Here is a 14,265-nt window from a genome sequence, read left to right as displayed (position 1 = left end):
TTGGTTCTGTTGTTGTTCAAGTCTAGCAGTTATCAGTTCCATCATTCTTTCCATTCTTTCCATTCTTGCCTCGGTAGAGGAGGATTCAGGTTCATTTGCATTGTCCATTTCACTATAAGCAGTTATAACAGTTTTAAACATAAGCAGTCATTTGTTTCACAGTTTAACACATTAGCAGATATTCAGTTATAACATAACCACACGCTTTTCAAGGTCATGAAATGCCCTAATCACTTTTCTAGGACACCCTATAGCTCATTTGGACACGTGTGTGCGGTATGACTCGTGGTTAAGTATCGCTCTGATACCACTCTGTCACGACCCAAACCAGGCCCAATGGGTTTAGCACCGTAACCGGCCAGTAATCCAAGATTACCGAAGGCCTGCAGAACAGTAACACAGTAAAACAGAGTACAGGGCCTGGCGGAAGCCAATACAGTAAATAAATAATGTCCATTGAGCTGTGACAGTCTGTATGCCAAAAAGATTTTTCATGCATTCACATATACAAGCAGTACAGTCTATACAAAATTTACAGTTACACAGTATAGGGACCTAATCCCTTGGTAACAGTACAGTTAGAAGCTGACAGTCTATACAGTAGTCGAACAGTGTGGGGACAGACGGGGGAAAAATAAAACACCCCAAAGCCATAGCATGGCAACTCGGAACCTCGCGGTGAGGCACAAAGGCTGTCTTGACAAAACTGGAGTCTAACCCGCGCTCCTAGCTTCGATCTGGTGGCTGAGCACCTACATATATATATATAAACAGTGAGCTAAAGCCCAGTGAATAACATAATGCGTAAAGAGGTTAAAAATGAAATGTCCTTACAGTAATGAAAACAGTTCATTAAACAATACTTCAGTCTTTCAGTCAGAACAGTTATTCAGTCATATGTGGTACATCCACTAGCATAGCAGTAAACAGTAGGTCTTAAAGACCAAACAGTAATGATGGCCATCAGTCAGTAAACAGTAGTGGTTCCGCGAGGGAACCGACAGAGATCTCTGTAACAGTAGCAGTAACAGTATACAACAGTTGCTAAGGATGCCACAATACATTTCGGAATATAGGACATACATTCAACAATTAACAATAAGTACTTCAGAAAACAGTTTCGTTAAACAGTCAGAAAACATTCTCAGTTGAACATATCTTTACACAATTGTTACTCACAGTGTTCGGGCTACGGTGTGCTAGAGCGTGTCTCCCCAGTCGCCAACCCTACACAGTTCACAGGTTGAACACACACTAAGCTACACAGTTGGGAAATATCATAATTTAATCCCTAATGCCTCGGTGTGTTCTACATCTATATCCTCAACAATATGCCTTAAACTAGGCCTAAGAATGCCTAGAATGGGATGAGGATGCAAAGATGTGATCAGAAAACAGTTTCAGAATTTTCAGAAAAATAGATTCCCGCTCGAGCGCAGGTTTACCCGCTCGAGCGGACATGCAACAAAGGTACACGCTCGAGCGTCAACTTTCCCGCTCGAGCGTACTGTAAAAGTACTGGATGGATGAAATCTCCGCTCGACGGACGCTTGACGCCCGCTTGAGCTTGAGACACATGACTCCGCTCGAGCGCCCAATCCTCCGCTCGAGCGGATTGTAAAACAGTGCAGAGATACTGGATGCTCGGATTCCACGCTCGAGCGGAACTTCCCCCGCTCGAGCAGAAATGCAAAATCTGGGAATTCCAGATTGCACCTCCAAGCCAAAACCCAGGTTCAAAAGCATCAAAACCGATCCTCTTGGGCTGAATTTCCAGAAAACACTTGTAAACATATAGAATAACACGGTTCAAAGCTCAATTTTGAGAAATCAAAGCCCAAGGGTGTTTAATTCAAACTCAATTTCAAACCAATTTCATGAACAATATGAACATGCAAACATGCATGAATTCAAATCATTTTGAAGCTCCAATTTGATGTTCTAAGGAACCACTTGATCCCAAAACAAGTTGAAAACATGGACCATTACAAAATTATGAACATGCATGCACCATTTTACCATGAATTCAACTCGAAAACTCATTAATTCAAACATGCATGCATGAAGTGAGCTTCAATTCACCATTTGTGAACCTATTCATGACTTAGCTCTACAATTAGACATGAACCATGCAAGAACAACTCAAAGACACAATTAAGAAGATGAATGATCTACCTTAGGTGTAGAATTAGGAGTGAGGGAGCTCAAATATGCAAATACACTTCAATTTCCTTCAAGTCTCTCAAGCCAATTCACAAACATGAACTCAATTCTCTCTTAAAGCTCTCACCTCTCTCTCTACTCGGTGGAACTCAAGGAAAAGGCTAATCAAATGTTGCTCCTAAGTGAAATCAAGTCTCAAGAAGGTCCAAGTAGTGGGCCACTAGAGTGGCATTTGTGTAATTACGGCAACCATTGCAATTTAACTCATTTTAATCTAATTTAATCATACCTAATCAGTTTTTTGATAATTACACCATAAAATCACATAAATTATGATGATCATAAAACATCAATCAATTCCCGATTCGGCCGCCGATAAGGCCTTCAATTAGCAGTTTAAACACTAAAACACGAACAGATCAAATAATCAATCAAACAGATAGAATACAAATTAATACACATACTCAGTCAATTCAGTTCCAGTTTTTCAGTCAGTCAGTTCGGTACTTTAATCAGTTCAGTTATCAGTCATAATCAGTTCAGTTATACGCTATAATCAGTTCAGTTTAACGATAATGAATGTTTATCGGTTAGCAGTGGTGAGGGTTATTACACAACACCCACCTACTAATTTTGAAACTAAATCTTTTCACCTAGGCTTCACTCCCAACGCCCACCCAACCAAAACTTTTCAACAGCCTGCTTCACTCCCACCTGCTTCACCTAGGCTGCTACAAGACCCACGCCTGACAACACTATACCATGCCAAGACCCACGCCTTCTGCACGCTCCGCTGTTCCGACCGAGGATGTTCTATGGCCAGAAACCTCCATAGCAAAAAGCTCCATGATCACAAGCCACTGAAAAAATCACCTGGAAAAAATCTCCTGGAAAAATCACTCTCTCTAAAACTCCCTTGACCGAAAAAACTATGGCCGGAACACACCTCCAACCATTGATTTTCCCAATCCCACCTCTGCCACTATTGCAGCAAGCTCACCCACGTAGCCTAACATTACTCATACAACCTCCATGGTAATAGTTCTGATCAACCTCTGCTACAAGACCCACGCCTGACAACACTATACCATGCCAAGACCCACGCCTGCTGTACACTCCTACTAGTAATCTACCACACTGTGTGAAGTAGAACTGGAATCCGTTACAATTCTGATCAAGCCTCCACTAACACACCTGCTACAAGAACACGTAAGATGACGATCCAATCACCGATCAACCGCTGAGACATCTCCATACATTTGGACGAAGATCACCCCTCAAACTTCCATTCGAAGAGGAGCGCTCGAATGAAAACAAGACAGATCTGGATCAAGTTCAACACCCATGTCCGAAAACTTCCTTTTCTCCCAAAACAAAGCATCGATACTACTCCATAAATCTGAACCATAGTTCACCCCTCATGCTCCTACTCGCGAAAGAGTGCACGAATGAAGATCCTAACCAAATTTGGACGTCCTCTAGCCAATCCAACACCAACCTCCTCCTCTAAAATGACCCTTGTTCCAGGCATTCCCTGATGAACTCTCCCTACAGTAGCCCACAAAGCATTCCAATGTGGGAAGATAATGGGGGAATCAAGTTTATTAAAAGGAAACTAACGAACAAAAACAAAAAAGAAACTGGGCCAGCCAACTGCCATAGCCGAAGGCGGCGGCCGACCAGCCCAAAATGAGACCCGGGGAGGAGGTTTTCAGAGAGAGAAAGGGAAGTTTTCAGAAAGAGAGAGAGGTCTTTTTTTGACTTTTTGCTTTGTTACCTTTGAAGGGATGTCAATAATAATTCTGCTAGAGGATTTGAAGTCATTGACAGAATCAAGTCGGAGATTGACAAGGCATGTGGGTGCCCTGTGGTATCGTGTGCTGATATTTTGGCAGTTGCAGCTCGCGACTTTGTGGTTGCGGTACGTTATTATATGCTTACAATAATAATATAGTGATCACAAAATTATAACTACACATAATCCTGATCACAAAATTCAATTTTATATAAGAGAATTGTATCTAATTTTGTGATTAATTTTTTTTTTATCAAGATATTTGTGTGCTAAAACATGTCGTGTTTTACAAACAGCTTGGGGGACCAACATGGAATGTGCAACTAGGGAGAAGAGACTTGAGAGGGAAGTTTTTATATGCACTAGGGCCATTTTGTGAGTCGCGGTAAAAAGGGCCAAGTGAAAGGACCTTGCAGATAGCTTGGTCCAATTGTGTTTGTGGTTACCACGGTCGGTATGGTAATAATAAGCTCGGTCATGGTATTCAAAACCGAGGTATGTGGGCTTCTTATGGTGAACCTTTCTCTCGTTAGCTTGGTCAAAGCTTACTGTGGTTATCTCGGTCTCGACGGACCAAACCAAGGTACAAGCAATGAAGTAAAGAACCGAGCTAGTTGGAGCTCGGTCATTTCTGCCACTTTAGCATTGCCATGTTAGCTCGGTTGTTTTGTCATACTACCGAGGTAAAACCATCTCACTTGGTTTAAGCAGTGAGGGGGGTGTTGAAGGATAAGCATTATGTTTCAGGAGTGTGATTCCTAGGAGGACTCTACATGGAGAAATAAAAGTCCTACTAGGGTTGTGCCACACGGAACCTATAAAAAGCTCATAGTAGAACCTATGGAAGAGGTAACACAATTTTGATTCTCGAATACACAGAGCTTTTGTCTATTTGTCTATTTTGCTGACTTAGACATTGGAGAGGTATCCAGCACACACCAGCCGGCTAGCTCACGTTTGTGTTTTCAGGGAGTAAAGCGACAATGTTTGGAGGAGCGCAGACTTGATCAACAGGATTATATGAGAACATTATTTCTTGCTCGTACAATTGGTGCCGTCTGTGGGAATTCCAGAAAGAACAAAACCTCTTGATCAAGTTTTTCCTCTCTAGTCGGAAGCAATGGCGCACAATAAAGACTTGCCATAATTAGCTATCGACAGACAAACCCCAGAGAGGGGTGGGAGGTGCGAAGGTTTGCCTTCTATCCCTCCCATGGCAGATTTAGAGCCCGAGCGACAGAACCCCCGGAGGGATGCGTGGGGGAGGTGGGGCCAACGGCCCCCGTCGCTCTCAAAGTCCTGAAAGACAGAAGCGGAGGATCGACCCTCAAGTTCTGGAAGATTGCGTGAAGGAGCAGGATGAGTTGATACGAAGGATGGCGGCGGACATGGAGTCAATGCAGCCCCAGATAAAAGGAAAAAAGGTGGCGACAGGAGAGGGGCGCAAAAGCAACACGCCCCCTCGCCACTCGGAAGATCGTATTAGGCATACCACACCATCGCAGGCAGAGAGTAGGAGCCTGAGAACAGGCGACACTCAATCAAGGACTTCCAGGACTCGTTACTCCAGGTCTGAGAGAACGAGAACTGAGAGGTCGTATACTGAGAGAAGCACCCATCGACCCTCGCGCACGCACCAGACGTCATCTAGGCACATGGAGTTGCCCAGATCATCTGACTTGCGAACTGTGCTTGAAGAAAGGGCACGATGGAAGAAGGATATCAAGGCACGCGACCCGCGCAGAGTTTCAGCTCTACAGCTATTGGCCCCTCGAACGCATGGCAGCGTCAAGGTAGGAATGCCAATGCCGCACCTTGCTTATGAACCAACAGATAAAGCGTTAGCAAGGTTACAGAGCTCGCCGTTCGTTCCGGAAATTGAGAACACACCACAACCTTCGGGCTTTCACCAGCCCAAATTCACCACTTATGAGGGGAAGACGGACCTCTACGTGCACTTGAGCCACTTTCGCCAAGTTATGGCAGTATACCGGCAAAACGAGGCTTTAATGTGCATCATGTTTCCATCTAGCCTAGGCGACCTAGGTCTAACTTGGTTCGAAAGGCTACCAGAAGGGAGCATCGCCTCCTGGGCACAACTGGCAGAGGCGGTCGTGACAAGGTTTAAAACGAACAACAAAACACCAGTGGAGATCGATCAGCTACTCACCATTGACATGGGCGACAAAGAAACATTGAGATCCTACAACAGTCGTTACTGGAAAACTTTCAACCAGATAGGAGATTGTCCCACAAATCTCGCCATTGCATAATACAAACGGGGCCTGCCACTCGGCAACAAGTTGAGGAACTCAATTACTATGACGCCACCCTTCACGATGGAGGCCTTGATAAAAAGAGTGCACCAGCTTATTCAGATGATGGAAGATGGCACTTGTGCTAAAGCGAAATCTGGCACAACAGCAACACCAGATAAAAAGACTTCAGCAAAAGTCAACACGGTAGAACAATCGAGCAAGAATGGGCAAGGCAGGCGAGCTAACAGAGAGGACCTAGACAAAAGGAAGTTGAGAGTTCGCACTGCCATTACCACGGTGTTTAAAAAACCGATCTATCGAATTCTAGTGAGATACGCGACGAACCTTTTGTCCGATGGCTAGCCAAATTGGGAGAAGCCCAAAAAGACTACGACGAAAGGTCACGGTGCACCTTCTATGATGAAAAGGGGCACCGCACTGAAAATTGTACACCATTGAGGCAACAGTTGGAGGAGTTAGTGGCAGCTGGCCACCTGGACCAAGACATAGAAGACAGAACACAGCCAGCCCCTCAGAACCGCAACTACCCAGATGGAATGCCAGTCGACGCCCCACTTCAAGGCGTAATTAACGTAATACATGAAGTGTTCGAACCTGAGCAGGTATGTGAGCTCAGGGGAATGATAAAAAAGGCTGAGCACTTAAGAGAGGTATTAAGTGCACAACCTACCATCAAAAAGGGGAGAACAGAGGCCACTAATGTAATATCTTTTTCAGACAAAGATTTGGCAAGGAAATATTGCCCTCACAATGATGCACTGGTTGTTACTCTACGCGTCAAGGGTTTCGATGTCAAGCGGATTTTGATTGACCAAGGAAGCTCATGTGAGATAATGTATTATGAAACCTTCAAACAACTGAAACCGAAGGACAAAGACTTGGCACTTGCAACATCTCCCCTAATCGGATTCAACTCGATGCCAGAATGGCCAGTAGGCAAGACAATCCTCCTAGTCAAAGTAGGAACCATGACAAAACAGGTGGAATTCTGGGTGTTGAAAGTCCCTTCCACTTACAACATAATCTTGGGGAGGATATGGTTGCACGCCATGCGATCAGTAGCCTCAACCTTCCATCAAGTATTGCAGCTTCCCAACGAAGCCGAAGTAATTGAAGAGGTCTTTGGAGACCAAATCATGTCAAAACAATGCTTCGTCACAGTAAATGGCAACCGCGCTGCAAAAGGATATGTACAGATGGTGGAGGAACCTGAGAGTAATGAACTGTTTGTGGATGTTGGCAAGGCGGCTGAACAGAAGGCGGTGGAAGACTTGGTACATGTAAGTATAGATGAAAAAGACCCAAAAAAGTTCTTTTTGCTTGGCTTGTCTTTGTCCAACACTGAGAGGATAGAGGTCATGGAATTCTTAACCTCTAACATCGAAGTGTTTGCCTGGACACCGTATAACATGACTAGCATAGACCCAAACTTCATCTGTCACCAACTGAACGTCCACCCAACTGCCAGACCAATTATACAGCGCACTCGCAGATCAGCACTCCACCACGCCGAGATAGTGGCGGAAGAAGTGGGAAATTTACTGGAGTCAGGAGCTATCAGAGAAGTGTACTATCCCAGGTGGATCTCCAATACTGTAGTGGTGCCAAAGAAGAATGGAAAATAGCGTGTTTGCGTGGACTACAAAACTTTCAACAAGGCATGCCCAAAGGACAACTTTCCCCTACCACGGATAGACCAACTGGTAGACCTAATGGCAGGACACAATCGACTTAGCTTCCTTGATGCGTACAGAGGTTACCATCAGATCGCAAAGTATGAACCAGATCAGGAAGTCACATCCTTTACAACGCCTAGAGGATTATACTGTTACAAGGTCATGCCTTTTGGCCTAAAAAACGCAAGGGCAACATTCCAGCGGATATTCACCAAGATGTTCGAACCATTGTCAGGCAGAACAATGGAGGCTTACATAGACGACATGGTGGTCAAGAGCAAGGATGAGAAGGGCCATCTTAGGGACCTAGATGAGATGTTCCAGATTCTGAAGAAGAACAAGTTACGCCTAAATGGTGGTCAAGAGCAAGGATGAGAAGGGCCATCTTAGGGACCTAGATGAGATGTTCCAGATTCTGAAGAAGAACAAGTTACGCCTAAATGCATCCAAGTATGCATTCGGCGTAGGATCGAGCAAATTCCTACGCTTTCTGGTGACCAACCAAGGTATAGAAGCAGACCCCTCTCAGATCAAAACAATCTAGGATCTGGAGAGGCCTAACACAGTCAAAGAAGTGCAGCATCTCACTGGCCTAGCGGCCGCGCTCAACCGGTTCATAAGTCGGTCGTCAGACAGATGTCGACTATTCTTCCAAACACTAAAGGCCAAGTTTGAGTGGGATGAAGAATGCGACCGCGCCCTAGAAAACCTGAAAAAGTACATGTCTTCTCCACCGTTACTAGTAACCCCAATACCTGGAGAAAAACTCTTTTTGTACCTGGCAGTTTCACAGCACGCAGTCAGCGCGGTGTTGGTCAGAGCGGAAGGAATCCAACACCTGCTCATCTTTTATGTTAGCAAGACCTTGCTGGGCGCAGAAACCAGGTACTTACTATTGGAAAAACTGGCCTTAGTATTGACGATGGCCTCTAGGAAGCTGTCGCATTACTTCCACGCCCACACTGTAATCGTCCTAACAGCTTTTCTCCTAAAAGCTTTGTTTGAGTGGGCGAACTTTTCTAGGCGAATCTTGAAATAGGCGGTAGAATTGGGACAGTTCGATATCAAGTTTCAGCCCAGAACCGCAATAAAAACCCAAGCTTTGGCAGACTTTGTGGCTGAGTTCACACCAGGAAATCATCATATTTGCCCAGTGGATTTGACTGGCACAACAGAAAAGGGGATGGAGAGTGCCGCAGGAGCTGCGCAACCCCCAAGACAAGATGCCCAGCCACATCCCAAGGCATACCGGATTGAAGAAAGGAAAGAAGAGGCAAACCATGCTACACCAAGAAAAGACTCATTAACAAGTAAAAACTTGGTACAATCAGATAGTAAGGGGTAAACAATAGATGTGGAATTGGAAGAAGACGTTAGCAATACTCACGACCCCAAGACATCATCCGACCCCTCCACTTACTGGAAGCTATTCGTATGAGAGATGTGAAAGCTCTTCGTGGATGGAGCATCCAACAAGCACAGTTGTAGACACCCCATTTTTGACCGACCTTGAGACTCAGACGTCACCAGTTGAGCACTTGGTGATATTGCATAATGTGCTCGTTCAGAAGTTTCAGAGTCTTGGCTGCGAGCCCCGCCTCCGGATTTCCGAACCCTCTTCTGTGCCTTGTCTCGGTTTGCGAACCAGACTCGGTTTTCTCTGTTTCTTTTCTTGAGGGAAGGGAGAGGTCCCGTAGACCATCTCTCAATGTCCGTAGGCTACATTTGGTGGCCGTAGGCCATTTTGCCCATTTCGGAGTCCGGTTTCCGGTTTTCGGAGCCGTCAGGCCGTGTGCCTCGGTTCGGGACCGCTTAACCATCTCCTATTGCTCCGGTTTTTGGCATACATCTTATTTACTCCCTTTTTAGGGACACTGGGGGCTGAGAAACCCACTTCGTGGCTGAACGCCACTTTCGGTGCTTAACAGCCCATTTTCGGGACCCCGAACTGCGTGTTTTGGCCCCGGAACTTTCATTTTGCAACGGTTTTCGTTCATTTTTGGCAGGTACCTCTGTTTTAGCACCAGGAAGGTCACTGAAGGGTGGGAGGCTAGCAATTGTTGCAGCAACCAGTTATACATCCTCCGACGCCCTCCGGCGCCCGTTTTTCGCACTTCCGGGCTAATGTTGAACACCTTGAGCCCATTTTCCTGAACTTTGAACCACATATTTGTGATGTACACACATGAGAGGACCCTAATAGTTCATGGCCGGCCAGTAATTCCACTTGACCCTTTTGACCCTCTCCCTCCGGACCAATGTTGAACCCCTTGGGCCCATTTTCCTGAACTTTGAACCACATATTTGTGATGTACACACATGAGAGGACCCTAAAAGTTGGTGGCCGGCCAGTAATTTCACCTGACCCTTTTGAACCCCTCTTTTCCGAGCTAATGTTGAACCCCTTGGACCCACTTTCTTGGACTTTTAACCACAGGGTTGTGTTGTACACACATAGGAGGACACCATCAGTTGGTGGCCGGCCAGAAAATCTGATTGACCCTTTTGACCCCTAGCCGGCCGGCTAGGGGGTGTGGCCGGCCGGCCACCTGCAGCAAAAGTAACTGGCCGGCCGAAATCTTGGCACTGTGCACTTTACAGCTGTGGGGCTTTATCCCCCAGAAAAGATCTTTATCTGGGGGATATTTTGTGGGGGAAAGTTTGTCTCCTTTTCCCCCACCTTTACACCCCCTTGTTGGCCTATATAGCAAGCAAGATATATCCTTTGTTGGGGTTAGAAAACTTCACCTTCAAGCATCCATACACAAAGCCATCTTTATCCCTCTCATTTTCTTAAAAAAACCCTAAGTCCCTAAGCTCCATTTCTTCTACACCACCAAGCTCTACCACCACCACCTCATTTTCAGCAACAAGGAAGGCTTCTCAAAGGCAAAAGGAGCTGCAAATTGATCCAAGAAGCAACAAAAGTTTTGGTCTTCAAGGGTAAGTAACATTTCTCCTTTTTGACCCTTTTTCTTGATCCATTTGTAAGCCCCACTTTCTTTTTGTTTCAAGCTCCGGCCCTAACTGAAAGGGGCCCTCTTTTGAGCTCATCTTCACTTTTCATTAAGGGCTCAACCCTGTTTGAGCCCTCCATGATGCACTTGCTTCATTGATCATCTTATATGTCATAATCTTGCATGCTATTTTCGACCCATGAGTAATCTGTTTTTGAGCATGTTGTAAACTGATATTAGGCTTATTTTGAGCCCCTCTTCAACATTGAAGAAGGGCTCAAAACCATTTGAGACTTCCATGTTGTACCTACCTTTATACTCCTCTTTTCTTCCCCATTCTTGCATGCAATGGCAGCCTACCATGCTTTTGTTTTTGGCCATTTTACAGTTCTGAAAAGGTGCTTATTTTGGTCCATTATTCATATTTCATTTAGGTCCTTTCATGGTTTGGGACCTCCATAGGTCACTTCATGTTATATCTCTCTTTTATTCCCCATTCTTGCATGTTTAGTTAGCCTATCATGCTTTTGTTTTTGGCCATTTTACAGTTCTGAAAAAGTGCTTATTTTGGTCCATTCTACATGTTTTATTAAGGGTCTTTGGCTGTTTGGCGAATATTTTGCATACCTCATGTTATAGCCACTTTTGAGCCTCATTTTGCATCACACTTCTATTATGTTTGTATGCTGATTTGAGGTTTGCCATATACTGTAAATATTCATATTTTTAGTCCCTCTTCAATGTTATAGAAGGAAATTTTTCATTTTGGGTTTTGCTTATATCACTTGCTTCATTACCCCTCTCTTGGCCCCTATTCTTGCATGCCATTTTTGCCATACCTATGCTTGCTGTTTGGCCATGTTTATAACTGTGAAAGTGCCTTTTTTGGGACTGTCTAGCTTCTTTCTTTGCATTGCATGTCCATGTTGTGCATGTTTGGCATAGCTATAGGCCATTTCGAGCGCCTAAATTCGCATTTAGGGACAATTCCATGCATTTCATGTCATTTCGCCTCATTTCGGGACTGTTTTCCTCCATATTTTAGTGCTGAAATTCCACTAGAATGATTGCTATCCATTTCATGACATTACATCGCATTTTGCCACCGCCTCAGTTTGCGTGCCCGTGTGCACGCATTTCGAGGCACCCCTTTTTTATCTGCCGGCGTCCTATGTGAGTGTGGCTGAGGCTCACTCATGTTGGTATAAGCCCATATCATGTTTTCATGACATTACATCGCATTTTGCCACCGCCTCGGTTTGCGTGCCCGTGTGCACGCATTTCGAGGCATCCCATTTTTATCTGCCGGCATCCTATGTGAGTGTGGCTGAGGCTCATTCATGTTGGTATAAGCCCATATCATGTTTTCATGTCATTTCATCGCATTTCGCCATCGCCTCGGTTTACGTGCCCATGTGCACGCATTTCAAGGCATCTCATTTTCAGTGCATTCTGTCATTTTCTTGGTTTGCGTGCCCGTGTGCATGCATTTCGAGGCATTTCATTTCCATAGCATTGTATATGTTAGGATTGTATCTTAGTTGCATTTCATGCATATCATGCATATTGCATCACGTCCGGAATAAGAGTTAGCCTGGGCATGGGAAACGAGGTACATTTCGTACTCCGAGTGACGGAATGTGTCTCAATTCCCCAGTCACCGACACTTCGGATTATCCATGACAGAGTTAGGTTTTAGCTGTAGTTTCATGTGCATTCATCCTATATTGAGTTGTGCATTTCGACTCCTCGGCCATCATGCCTTGGTATGCGTGATTGGTGGCACGAGGATCGAGACATGCATATATCTGTGCAAATACATTGCTATGCCCCTTTCCTGCTCTCTGTTGCAGCAAAACGAAGAATCAGCAACTTTTTGGGCTTGGCACGCATTTCAAGAACAGGTGTAAACAGAGGCTAATTGGGGCATTCCGGTGGATTTCCGCGCAAGACAATCTGGACATGCATCATCCATCAGAAGCAAGGCAGTCCCTGGCTTGCATGCCAGTTTTACTTGCTTTCTTAGTTAATTCATTAATTAATTAGGAATTTGTACATTATTCGGACTGTAATATTTTGGACTGTAATATTCTTTTATTCGGGACTGTATATTTATTCGGACCCTCTGCGCGGGGGCACAACTGTAATAAGTGTGCGTGAGTGTGTTGTATGTCTTCCAACCCCACGTCTTTCTCCCTTTTATTTATCCGCTTTTGATGGTTAGATTAGGGCATATTTCAATTAGCATACAGTATGATAGCATGTTTGCATTCATTCATCTGTTTTGCATGCACTGGGCTCGGCGCATCATACTAACTGCATTGTACTTTCAATTCCAAATTGAATACATGTTAGCTGTAGCATTCCATATGCCATGTTTAGAATAGTCGAGCCTGCTATAGTTGCATTTTGCATGTGTTGCATTAGGCATTTCTGTATACTTAGGGTCATGCATGATTTCTAATACAGTTTTTGTTTTGGCTTGGAGTACTCGGTAAGTTCTATGCTTTAGCATCCTTGCATGCGTGTGAGTGAATGCCATGAATAGCATGCTTACCATGAGGCTATGTGCTTATGTGATATAACTGCCTGAATGCCTGTGGGTGAAGGTCGGGTTGTTTAAATTGGAACAAATCATTGACTGTGAGTTTTAAGCCCACTAGATAGTGGCAAAATCACATTTTTCTAAGCCCACCTGAGGGTGGCAAATCCACGTCTTAGCCTACTTGCGAGTAGCATCATCAAACCATTTTCAAATAAACAAGCATGAAATGTTTTGTTCCAATTCGGGCGACCCAGTCTATACTTATATGCTGTGTGCATCACATAGTAACCTAGGCTAATAACCGGATTAAGAACACACAAAGTTTTCAAAAATAGATATCACGGTTAGTAGAGGCCGATCTTTGATCGGGCGAGCGGGGGTGCTTACGAAGTGACCTTCCCCAATCGTACCCAAGTTCTCGAGCCGAGGCAACTTTGGTGATGACGGACACGTGGCCTTTTGGCACCGAGTCAGGGTTTCCTAAATTTCCCAAAATAAAATATTTAGGTGGCGACTCTGTATCTGGCAAAGCAGTCCATGTTTGGCACTTCTTTCAAAAATCTGTTTTCTTAAAACAATGTGCCGGATTTGGACTCTTTGGTTCAGACTTAGAACCGTGACATTTTTAGAGTCCTGAGCTGTAGTGACCCCAAAATGAACAGAACGGGACTTCATCCTCCCGGGGCATTCGGGGACGTCTACAACGGTGCAGGACTTGGCATAGTCCTCATCTCACCAGATGGCCTAATAGTGGAATAATCAGTCAACCTTGGCTTCCCAGCATCAAACAAGGAGGCGGAATATGAAGCACTTTTAGCAGGCCTGAAATCAGCACTCTACATGAAGACAA

At 44.7% G+C, this 14,265-nt stretch overlaps 1 pseudogene; it reads left to right on the top strand.

The window, feature by feature from the left end:
- LOC145821294 (peroxidase 22.3-like) overlaps window positions 1-14,265 on the top strand; it is a 57,662-nt pseudogene that overhangs the window by 14,791 nt on the left and 28,606 nt on the right.

The sequence above is a fragment of the Camellia sinensis genome, chromosome 3 (genome assembly GCF_055761805.1).
Source record: "Camellia sinensis isolate YWXY chromosome 3, ASM5576180v1, whole genome shotgun sequence".
Lineage (NCBI taxonomy): Eukaryota > Viridiplantae > Streptophyta > Magnoliopsida > Ericales > Theaceae > Camellia > Camellia sinensis.
This window is presented reverse-complemented; position numbering and strand designations above follow the sequence as displayed.